Source organism: Ixodes scapularis, unplaced genomic scaffold (genome assembly GCF_016920785.2).
Source record: "Ixodes scapularis isolate PalLabHiFi unplaced genomic scaffold, ASM1692078v2 PGA_scaffold10__122_contigs__length_95168666, whole genome shotgun sequence".
In the NCBI taxonomy this organism is placed as follows: Eukaryota; Metazoa; Arthropoda; class Arachnida; order Ixodida; family Ixodidae; genus Ixodes; species Ixodes scapularis.
In genome coordinates, this window is record NW_024609836.1 from 13,090,864 (window position 1) to 13,103,711 (window position 12,848).

Here is a 12,848-nt window from a genome sequence, read left to right on the forward strand (position 1 = left end):
CATAATTATGATGCAATATTTACATTCTCCCAATGCCAAATCAATAGACTGGATTTTTGCATCAACAGGAGGTACAAGAACGTAAAGCCACAGAACAGTCTCATTAATTAAACTGTGTAGCTTATATCTGAAAGCAGACTTGAACGTAATCCGTTACAAGTAACGAAATTACTTGTAATCCCTTACATTTATCGGTAATTTAGTAATGAAATAATTACATTTTTTCTAGAGTAATTTTAAAGTAATTCCCTTACATTTTTTACGTAACGGATTCCATGTAATCCGTTACATTTTTTTTGCGGACCAGCCCCCCATCCCCTCTTTCTAAAGAAGAGGTCGTTTTTATCTTGGTAAAATTGAGCACAGTGACACTGTCACGCGCATTGACCAGCGCAAAGGGAGGCTTGGCACTCTTCAGTTCTTTAAAGCCTTTTTTTTTGCAACACCAAGCCCCTGAATCTGTTTTCTTTTTAGGCCCTAACAACAATGTCATAAAAGCCAAATAGGCATTTCTACAAAGAAAAGAGGGGGGGGGGGGGCGGCAAGTTAGATCCGCTTTTTTTAGTGTCTTTTTTTTTTCTTCTTTGCGATCGAAGGCGGGAGTGCTGGACACCAAGTGATTGTATGCCTCTCCGACAAACTCTAGGCGGTAAGTGCACAGACAAGAATTAACAGTGTTCTTCTCGGTTATAGTAACTACGACCATTTTCATAATGTCACAAGACGAGACAACTCTCCGTTTGCCCTAAAATCCACTAAAAAGGATGTGATAATATGTGAAGGTGTTATTGCCACAAGCATCCTCGTTCGTTGCTGCACACTTATCATCTTCTGTTAGAAAACAGGATTATTTTTTTTCTGCTTCTTTCACATTATTTGAACCTGTTTTGAAAGCTACCTACTTGTTTGTGGTCCAATTTCTAGGGTTGGCTCATTTTATTTGTGAATTTCAGCCAGGTTATCCGCATCTCAGTCGCCCTTTTCGTGAGTCAGCTTTTTGCGATAACTCCAAAAATAATAACTGTCTTCCTTTTTTTTTTTTTTTTGCTGTTTGTATTCTAGCACCACGCATCTTTACAAATAGAAGAAAAGAGATCTTTACAAATAAAACATAATGGTGGCTGACGTAGACTTGAGATTCTGGGCTTGAGAAGAGAGTGAAACTCATGAGTCGGGAACCATAGTGTAGCTCAGTTCTCTGCACTTCGCCGCCCGTGGCATCAGCGGAAGTCTATCTGAAGAAAACCGGAGTAAACTGCAATCGGTCCGTGCTCCGTGCGTTTTTGAAGGGAGGCGGAGAAAAGCTCACCGGAGAAAAGATCACCGGAGAAAAGCTCACCGGAGATAAGCTCACCGGAGAAAAGCTCACCGCAAAACCGGAAGATGCGGAGAAAAGCTCACCGATATTTTTTTAGCTTAGCTTGATTCTGCGTAAAACGTGGCAATTTAACACAATTCGCATTCGTCACTTCGTTAAAAATATGTCCTCGTTTTAGTAATATTCTTGAGGTTCATTGGGCATATTTACTAATTCCTCCGAAATTAGTAATCACCCATTCTGTAAATTAATGAAGCCGCAAGTATAAAATCAGAACATCGTACACCGGTAAAAAAGGCAACAATTTATTGACAGCTGAGGGTGCGCTGTCGGTAGCTCTGTCAGATAAAGAGGTTTGTTTTTTGCGAGCTAATATGAATAGCGGTGTGTGAATAGCTTGAGGTCCAAATATTGTGTAGTGCCTAATAGATAAGTAGATGTTTGTTAATGTAATCAGTGTCGGCTACGCTGTTTTCTTTCTGTTAATTTCACTAACAAAACTTTAGTTGCGAGAACAGCTTCGTCGTGTCGTGTTTGTTGTCTTCACTCCGACGTCGTCGTTTGAGTGGTTTTCATCATGTATAACATTTACCAACTCGCCCAATTCGCTGCCTACCTTAGAAATGACTAGTTCTTATATAGCTCCCGAATAACAACGGAGACAGTGTGCACCTCTGAAGGTCATGGCAGACGCACCGTAGAAGGACACTATCACACAAAGGGAACGTGTGGAAACACCAGCACGAACGGTTAGAAAGCGTGCATGTCCGTGGAAGAAAGAAGCCTCGATATCCTATTGACTGTTTTATCCTGTTTTCAAATTTTCACAAAAGCTTCAAAGAGAATTTCAGGCACCGGGGTGTTGCGCGTGCAATTTTGAATTTTCGGCATTTACACCTTTGATTTTTAGGTTTTAAGCAATCATCATTACGTTTTTTTTTTGTTTTTTTTATTTTTGTTTTTTGTTTTTTAAGTTCCACTGTCAACTTCATAAAGATTTTAGTTAGGCTTTCGTTGCCTAGAGGGTAAGGTACAAAAAACACTGGCACGCAATTATTAATTTGGGAGCAATATATACCCATTAAGCTTAACAAATATTACAAAAGAGGACATTTTATTTTTACAAAGCTGACGAATTTTAATGATAATAAATTGATATATGTTACGCACGATCCAACAGCCTCCATATAAAAAGAAGAAAAAATATCGGTGAGCTTTTTTGCGCATACGCTCAATGGCCGGTGAGCTTTTCTCCGCATCCGCCGGTTTTGCGGTGAGCTTTTCTCCGGTGAGCTTATCTCCGGTGAGCTTTTCTCCGGTGAGCTTTTCTCCGGTGAGCTTTTCTCCGGTGAGCTTTTCTCCGGGATTCGTTTTTGAACGGCATCAAGAAAGGTACACACGGCAAACGTGCATTTGCATTTCCTTATTTTAACCGACGTTCTGATTATTTTTTTTCTCTTACTTGTATTTATATATTAAAAACGTTTTCTTATTCTCCAACACGCCTCAACCGAGGCTGGACCTGTTCAGAATCAAAGGAAGAAGAATATCGAGCCAAACCATAAATATTATTTTATTATCACCTTACTGGTACCAACTCTACTAAAACTCTCGAATATCAGGCAACGGCTGCAACGATGAAGCTTTGCCCTCTCTTCGAGCTAAATAGTGCTTCCATTGCTTCGCTGAAAAAGCTCAACGCAGAGAATTAAATATTTGTGAGGCACAACACGGCACTCCCATCGAGTGGCTCAGTTCAAAGGGTGCACAGCGTAGCAGTCGACATCTTGAGTAAGAAATGACGCAATATATGTCTGACGAGACTTTCCAGAGCCAGCTGTTGCTCAAAATACTCAAAATCAATAAATGGGACAGGTGGCAACAGTAAGAACTTGAATAATCTTCTTCCTTTTACTTCTTAATTGGGGAAAATATTGTTGAAAGTAACGCCACGAAAGTAACGGATTACTTTTGGGAGTAACGGTCACTTACTTTTACGAGAAGGTAATTGTAATTGTAAAAAATTACAGTTTAGCCTTGAGTAATTGTAAATGTAATTCCTTACTATTTTTCAGTAACGTGTACGCGTCTGTCTGAAAGGCACAGGCATGCTGTGACAGACATGATAAAGGGCCCTGAATCATGGCCATCTGCCGTTTTTTATCATGATCCCAACTCTGGATACACAGCTGGGGCAGATTATTAGTGGTGCTATATTTGTGTAAATTTTAACATTTATTAAACTCCACCAGCACTCACCTCTGTCAGAACGGCATTGAGAGGCTCTTTGCAGCGGGACGCAACAAACTGCAAAATGGCGAGTACATCGTCTTCTGAAAGAGATGAAAGAATGTAGTGTAAAACGTTGCTCCAATCCAATAAATATTTTTTTAAATAATTTAAGCAGCTTTTTTTTGGTATTATGCGTATCACATTTAATGTGAATAACAATTTAGCAAAGCATGGTACTGAGAAAGGTTTCCAATGATGAACTAATGGTTGCTGACCGCCGCTCTTTGCATAAATTCTGAACGTGATCAAAATTATGCCTCATGGGGTTGTTTAACGTTACTCGGTCCGGGTACCGAAACAACAGCTTAAGACTTATGGAAATTCAGATTTGTACAAGGGTGCCTTTATGAGAGGAAATGGCTTATTAGGATTCAGAAGAGAATAATTAACCTTTGAACTATATACAGTCTCAAGAATTTGGGCATACAAGGGGGGACCCAAAAGTAACCAAAATTATTTTTCTGGAAAGCGGCCGTTTTCAGTCGTAGCTTCTTCCACTTGCATCGCTTGGCGCCCACTGCTGATGGCCCCGCAGCATGTTATTAATTTTTTCATCAAGCGCTTCAGAATATTTTTTTTTGTTTTCTGCAGTGTCTGATTTGAAGGACCTTCCATATCCACAAAGCATTTTTCTTTCGGGACCTTTTTTTTCATGCGGGCGAACAAAAAAACGTCACACGGGGTGATGTCCATTGAATAGGGTTGGCTGGGGGCGAGTGGGGTGGAGGACTGTGTCATGCTACTTTTTGTTCAAAAATGAACGCACTGCCAAGGCAGTGTGTACTGGGGCATTGTCGGGATGGAAGCACCAGTCCCCCCTTTCTTATAAATCGGGGCGTTTCGTTTCCACTGATTTTCGCAAGCGTCGTAAAACTCCCAGGTAAAGCACCTGATTAACGGTTTCAGCTGGAGCAGCAAACTCGGAGTGAACAATGCCCAAATTTCCTCGATTGTTTAATCAGTCGAAGAGGTCGACGATAGCTTTGAACAAGGTAGGTTATCGATCACTAATTCACCGAGCTTAAAGCGACGGAACCGTAAACCTCGTAAACTTGCGATTTCTTCATAGCACCTTCTCTGTAAGCTCTCTGAAGCATTACAAGAGTTTCTGCCGCCATTTTCGCTTAAATAAATCTGAATTCCACGGACGCTTGCGGTTCCTTCAAACCAGACGTTGCGAAAGAACGAGGAATGAATTTAATGCGCTTCGGAAAAAAACCTACACCATGCTGCTAGAACTTTAGCGGACGACGCCAGTCGGCAGACTGACTCGGAAGAGGCGGCTCTAGGAAAAGGTGCCGCTACGCGCTGCTAGCAGCGGAAGCTGGTACTACGAACGGTCCGCCCTCCAGAAATTAATTCCGGTTACTTTTAGGTTCCCTTTTGTATACGAGCACACTGGTAAAAGTCTAAGAAGCTGTTCCAATTTTGATAGGAATGTGACCTAAATCGAGCCATAGATAGGCTATACTGAGAAGATAGTCATTCTGATACAGATTCATCTTGTATAACTTGCCGCAACATGAATGTTCTGGTGGCTCACATGTGCAACATAGAACAAGTCTAGTGACTAGAAATGATGTGTGTTTGAGTGATTAATGATAACTATGCAAGAAAAGTTAAATTTTTGCATTTTACTGGTTGAGTTTCAAAAGTGGTTATGCCTCAAGAAAGCTACAGCAGCCTTGCCGACGCTGAAAATGCGCAAAGCATGGCAATATAAACTTACCAGATGCCACCTTCGAGACTTCCACCACCTCGGATTCTTCTCCGCTATGCAGCACAAGGCTGCAAAGCACCCTGCAGCCGTTCTCGATGCTTTCTACACCTTTTACTTTAAAAAGTACGCCGAACTCCGTCAGGAGCTGCAAATAAAGTGAACTACAATAAGGGGAAATAGCATGAGAAACACTGAATATAATACATACCGAAGTCTCTGTTACAAAAAATGGATAAAACATCAGGGCCTCAGACAGTGTCAGTGTGCGAAGCGGCTGGTGACGCTCCGCTGCCGTCGCAAGCAGCCGTGGCCTCATCTGATCCTCATCCTCACAGGCTACATTTTCGTGCAGCTACTCATTGTGCTTCTGCAGGGTATCCGCCGTCTCTCCATAGACGACCAGGTGGCCGCAGTCCTGTAATACACAAGGCAAAGCTTGATATGATCAAACATTAAAAATAACAGAGCAATCCCAGCACAAACATAGGAACATGTAAGGGATTCTGACGCAACACTAGATGTTAGTGCGTAATAGCATGTCCTTGTTTTTTGGTGCCAGCCATATTTCCATAATTCTAAGCACCCAACCGATATTTACGCCCCGCCTCTTTTGTGGACATAAAACTTACATTAAAAAAAGTTCCCATGCGAATGAAAGCACCGCCTTTTCGTACAAAAAATTGGACATCGATGATATGCACTGCCGTCTGCTCTCCAGCTAACCCAAGCGCCGCGCACCGGAGTCCCGGACGGCGCCTGGCGTCCCTGGCCCTCAGTTTAAAAATTAGTTTATAGATGGCAGTACCCAACGCGCTATTTGCGCAACCTCGCAGGAGCTTTGGGAGCTTCGCCATATCAGGGCGTGGTGTTTAGTTTTGTTTCATCAGTTCGGTCGGTTAGGCCTATTTTTCGCCGCCCGTCTCAAAAGCGTCATTCATTCCTTGTTCACGTGGTTTGGCAGTCAGAATTCTATTGTCCACCATGAGTGCAAAAAAGACTTTGTACACATTGAAGTTCAAGCTAGCTGTTACCACAGACTCAGAGAACAACGGTAATTACGGTGCTGTTGAACAGTTGGGGGGATCGGTGGCCGAGTGGCCTAGCGCACACCAACTCGGAGCACGTGGAGCAAAAGCTCGCGCTGCAGAACCAAGGGATCCTGGGTTCGAGCCCCACCCTTGCCCGTTTCGATCTGGATGAGCATCGTACCGGCGTGCGGTCGTGTATCACTACTGCGTGATGCACGTTAAAGATTCCAGGCTAGCGGTTGTACCGCACTGGCTAACTTTCTCATCTACACCTGGGAGACTCGTCGCCCCTGTGAGGCAGACCAAGTTCTAGGCTGTATAAACATACACACAACCCATTTTTTTTTGGGACAGTTTAGCATAGGCACAGCGTGTATGATCCGGTGGAAAAGACGGCGCGAGCTACGGGACTGCGCAAAGTTTATCCACAGCGAATGATGCGCTTAGCCGTCGCGGCTTATGCTATCCAGAGAAAGGCAATGGAAGTCGCAACGCAGATAAAGATTCTGCGTGCCGCATTCCGCGCAAGTAGGGGCTGGGTGAAGCAATAAAAACTAACGGGTTTTCTTTGAGATGCCGGACCACTATCTCCCAAAAACTGCTGGTAGATCTCGAAGAACAAGCTGATCAACTTTAGCGATTCACCAAGAAACAATGTTGAGAGTTTCACTACAGACTCAGTCAGATCGGAAATGCCAATGAGACCCCGGTCTACACTGACATACTAAGCACCGTCAGCGAAGCAGGCGCTCCAAAAGTGACAGTGCAGACCAGCAGAGGCGAAGGCACCGAGAACTCATCTTCAAGTGGTAGCGAGAGTAATCGATCGACCATGGTACGTGGCGAGAGCCGATGGCTAGCAGGTTAATTCTCTCCAGTGTTGATTTGTTTCTTGTTTTTTTTTTTTTTGTAATGTTTAGCTTTTTGATTTCTTTGGAATAAATTTGTAGTTCTTGGTATCTAGTGCAAAGTTCACAATTTCGGAACATTTTCCGAATATAGGCAAAAAAAACTTATTTTAACATCGCGACTATGGAAAACAAAATATGCTTAGATTCGAGTAAATATGGTACTGCCCTTTCTACTAAAGTTGTCCCTGAACAATATGCACTGATGGAAGCGGCATTTGACCCTTTGTAGCGAGCAGGCAATATATTGGTTTAGAAGCAGCCGCTGGCACTTTTGGAGCAGATGCCAACATCTGTTAGCACATCACTTCAGAATAAAAAATTTATTGCATCTCTAAATGAGTTAATCTTTGATAATGACGGAGGGTTCCTCTTTGATACTCGAGCATATTACTTATTACCTTTTGTAAAGAAGGCTCTATGTTCCTTTGCCAAAGGAACACGAGGCCTTCTTTCTAGAATTAAGTCTTCAGTCAGATTAGGTTTAATTTACTATGGGTATGAAAGAATGGTTGAAAATTGAATCATAGCGCAATACCTGATTGAGATAAATCCTCTCTCCCTTCTCCTTTTAACGCTCGGTAGTTTGTTTAGCCTGTAGATATAATTTTTGTAGAATGCCAGCAAGAACCAGCATATCCACCTTCACATCAGCCAATAAAAAATGCGTCGACCCGTAAGTTTAAAGAACCTACCAAACTCAACTCTAATATCGACTGCAAGAACTAAAATATTACAAAAGTCTACATTTCTGGTTTCAAGGCGACACTGCTCTTTAGAGGCGTATAATCCAGAGTTACGTCAAAGTTCACTGTTCCTTCGATATACAGCTACATGGGAACTACATTGACAACCTTATTCAACTATATGGAGACCTATGTTTTCTCTCTCTCTCTCTTTGTTATGGCGGCTGGTCTCACAGCTTTGTTTTGACCACTTTACCTTGTCAAATGCTGTGCTACTCAGGCACATGAAGGCTACACTATGAAACTGTACACAAAATAATTAGGTTGCAAAGGAAATTCATATAGCTGCGTTCATATAGCTGCGCGTAAGCTTGATTTTCTCATACAGCGAAAGTAGTGAGCCAGGTTGTACAGAACCCCTCTGCAAAATAATATGGGCCTAAGAAATATCGCATGCTATTGCAGGATGTACAGTAAAGGCAAGATCATTTCCTAAATTACCGAGCCAGTAACGAGGGTTCGAGTGTAGTTGCGTGCTGTGCGTGCGAACGCACAAAAACTCTTCGAAAAAAACCCAACACTAATTGGCATTTTGCACCCACATTCACCAATGCTTTTTTGTGTATTTACTTTAATCCTTCTATGCAGATAAGGTGAGCAGGTGGAGCACATATACCCCCGTTCCTGCCCTTCTGCTTGAAACTTGGGTAATTTAGTAAATGCCTATTGGAAGGTGATAGTAAAGACAACGGCCTTTACTATCAAAATTACGTTTTAAGATAGCTATAGCATAGCTACACAATTTGCACTTGAAGACCACACTTCTCAGCTGCTCATAATATATTGTTATGGTAGATGTCCACACTATCATCTCATGCAATATAGCCCGTCAAGTCATTACAAATAGAACAAAACAGCTCTAACCATATGCTGACTTGGGTGCCCCTTCAATGGCAGTGTGCCATTGCCTTTTTTTTTACAAAGGCAGTTTCGCAAGTAAGTAAGTACGTGGATGCAATTAAAATCCAGGATATTTTTCTTAAAAAAAAAACAACACGCTGACGAAAAGGCTTGTTCAACACTAAACAAATTTACTTTTTTTTTGTGGATTGAATTAACTACCCAGCCACAAAGAATTACATAAAACCACATTACTTAAACACGTAACTGCGCTTATCAGCAAGAACCAACAATCTGCCAGGCTTATTATATTAATATAGGTTAATTTGAACCACCAGCTCATGAAAATATAATTTCATAATGACAGTTTTCATGTGCTATATTTCAAAAAAGAAACGGCTGATTTTGGCTATCTGAAACTAAATGGATGAAACGTTTTGACTAAGACTTCCGAAAAGGCGGCACAGCATCTTGCTTGGTCCTTCTGAAGTTGCCTCGGCGTGCCTCTTGTGAAGGTACTGGCGCTTTTTCGCCGCCATCTCTTCGGAACAGTTCTCCGTCTTCTTACGCATAATCTTGAATCTGTTCCGGAGTGCCAGCACCAGTCCTGTAGATAATTTGGAATAAAAAAGAAATGTTAACTGAATTTATATCCGGTTATTTATATCGTCATCCATGCGCAAATTATTCCTCATAAACAAGAATAACAATTCCAAACTGTTTTCAAATTTCTTTTATAAGCACTATCAATAATAGCAGAGCCGTGCATAACAAACACGAAACCTCAGAGAAATGCCAGTTTTATAGATAACAAAACTGTTACTCACAAATTACTATGTGCCCACATTGGCAAGGAAATCAGCGGGTTAGAGCCAACACCAGACCCACCATGTAGATGTCGGCGGCGGTTTGTTTGGATTTGAACGCTCCGTCGCCAGGACTGGAATTCCTATGCGTGCACAAAAACATTGCTGAACGCCTGCAAACTTTATGAAAAGTGAGTGCAAACCAGTGTTCTGCAAGTAGGCTCATTAGACTTTAGGAATTTTAGACAATCTTTAGATATGCAGAAAGTTTCAGATACCCTAAGTGGGCCTCGGCAAATGCCTGTTCGACCAGGCCTAACGAACTCCTATCTTGGAGGAAATATTTGCGTGCACTGCAAAACAGCAAACTATTTAAGGAACCTTTCTTAAACATGAAGGTGGACTCGTTCATTTACTGATTTGTACAAGACAATAAGAACCAGAAATAAGCAGTAGAGCAGGCCAGCTGTGACAACCAAAACAACAGGCCAGCTGTAACAACCAGTGCACAAAGCCGAATGTGCACTGGTGGCACTAGCTCATCATGACAGACAAGCGGAGTTATTTAGTCAGACAGCATTAAAAAAAGGGGCAGCGTGTTTGCGATGGTTTGCTGCAGAAAACGTCAGAATGCCATAATTAAGTTGCGACCAACCTCATTCTCTCACTCGGCCCTCGGCCATAGCTGAACGAGCCCACCATGGCGGTAGGAAGCTCCTGGATGCGACATGACGCCACCACCACCAAAGGTTAAGGAAGGCGGGGAGACCTCCGGTTTGGAGGGACCCGACCCAACCACCTCCCTTTCCTTCCCCCCAACAATTACCAAACCCAAAAAGACGCTATTGGACGGACGTGGGAACCCTTGGGGGCGTTTCCACCGACCGCGACATATACTTCCGGCATCTCGTTGGTACCACAAACACGCCGAGCCTTAGCGGACCGCCGCTTCTGTTCGGTGATGTCCTCTTGAGTCCGCTCCCTTCTCTTGCGACTCATTGTGAAGATCACCACAGCGCTTCCAGCAAGTGTATTACGACTATCATAAACCTCTTTTAAACCTGTGCTCTCAGTTGGAAGCTCTGAAATGCACAGCTTTTAAACTTTGTTTCACCGCAACTTGGCAATAAGCGAATGTTTCGGTCCCCACGAGCCAATCAGAGCGACGCAGCAAAGTATGTCTCTCCTCTAAGCGGGGGGAGAGCGCGACAGTTATTCGTTGTTACGTGCTTCGCTCTGACGCCGATTGAATCACTGGGGCTGTAGCCTTCGTTGTTTGCAAGTTATGTTGAAACTGTGAGTAACAGACACAAGCGCAAGCTCCTTACATTCGACTGTGCCTCGGCTGCACAAGCCATCATTCAGCGGCAGTAGAAGTCTAATCTACCCGCTTACGCAACTCGCACGTTCCGCAGGGTCGCACAGCAAAATAAATGTTCTTGCGGTTAATAACAATTGCTTAAATCGTCTGCATTCTGGCACAGGTCATTTGTTCAATTACATATGGCGTACGGTTAAAATTTTGCTCTTCTCGAATTAGCCGCTTGCCATTCTCCCACGCATGCACATTCGTTTCGTGTTACAAGAAACCAATTTTTGGGGGGTTATAACCTTCATTTGATGCTCCAAAATAAAAAAAAATGCCACGAGAAGACCACTACACAAGTGATGCTCACCAAGCCACCGCCACTCCCAATCTTATCTGACAGATGGGGGTACTTCGACACCAGCCTTTCAGCTGCAACCCTATAGAGTTGCCGCGACGGGTACCTATGGCATAGGAGAAAGGGTATTATTATGCTGCCAGTGTAACATAAAAAAATTGCGTCCTAGATTAAACATCCTGAAAATTAAAAAGTAAATACAATGTTTTCTTGGTATTTTAAGAACACTTTTTTTAAGCTCCTTTTATATTTCTTTGAATGTGTGTGGCAGAATTCATCTTGGTACTGCTTGTGTCCAAGAACTTAACAATACATGTACCGCATGGGCCAGAAAGCCACCCCTTTCAATATAGGTGCATTCTTCATCAAGGCCCTAACTTGTAAATTAAACTTTTATATTTAGTCTACAAACATCACTTTACACCTTCCATCGTGTATCATACTTTGGGTATTGCCAGTCGCTAAAACAGACCTGCAATAGAACAACACAAAAAATGTGTTTGCTGAATGCTGAAAAAAAGCTTAGTTAGCTGATAAGGCCAAAACAAAAAAATCAATTTATAAAAATGCAAGATATAATGGTGACGACAGGACAACGAAAATGGCCAGTTTGATATTTCAGCCCTAGAAGCCGGGAAAACAAAAATGGGCCACTGGATCGCCATACAAACATACTTTTTGTAAAAGGCTCATAAAAATATTCGCGACTCCAGCGAACTATAGGGGGCGCGCTGGTCAGGCAAAGTGACAGACGAAAGAAGGCCGTTTTCGTCGGTCACCACGCGGACCACCATAAATTATTTGCACAGCAGCGTAAAATCGGTTTTGCATAAGAAAGCAAAGCGATCTTTCGATGAAACATTCCTTCAGTCAGTGCGTAGGAATGACACAGCGGGAACGTAAAAATAATTACTGGAAACGATGTTTGTTTCTATGCTGCCTACGAGAACCAAGCCAGCGATAGCAGACGACATAGTCGAAACGACCTCCTCTCCTGAGCTTCTCCGCGTTGCCGCTACGCGGCGTCGATTTCGCTGGAGTCGCCAGCAGGGTCTATTCACGGGACGGCATACTTGTGGGTGCTGTTTCGAGCGCATGCTCAGAATGAACTCACATCAATAGGCGGCTAGGACCGGCAATCTTGATGGTGTAGAGTGCACGTTGCAAAATAACGGCAGGTGGAAGCTCGCCATCAGCACGCGCTCAGCAATCGCGCACACAGCTATGGCCTCCAGTGAATGCACCCTGTTTTGTGCTGAAGAAAATCTTCTCTCATTAATAAGTGTATTTAAAATATTTTATTCTTGCCCATTCGAAAGGAAGGCGAGAGAGCCCGATCACTGACCTGATCTCGCCACACCATCATGTCCCTTCGTACAATAAAGTTTGTCTACTATGCTCACCGTCACCAAAGTAACGAATTGTCAACTGAACGGATGCGTACCAGACCCGAGCGTCTGAAGCCAGCAAGATACGATGCCATTTCTCAGAGTTATCTCATAACACCAACGCTGATGAAAACCGGT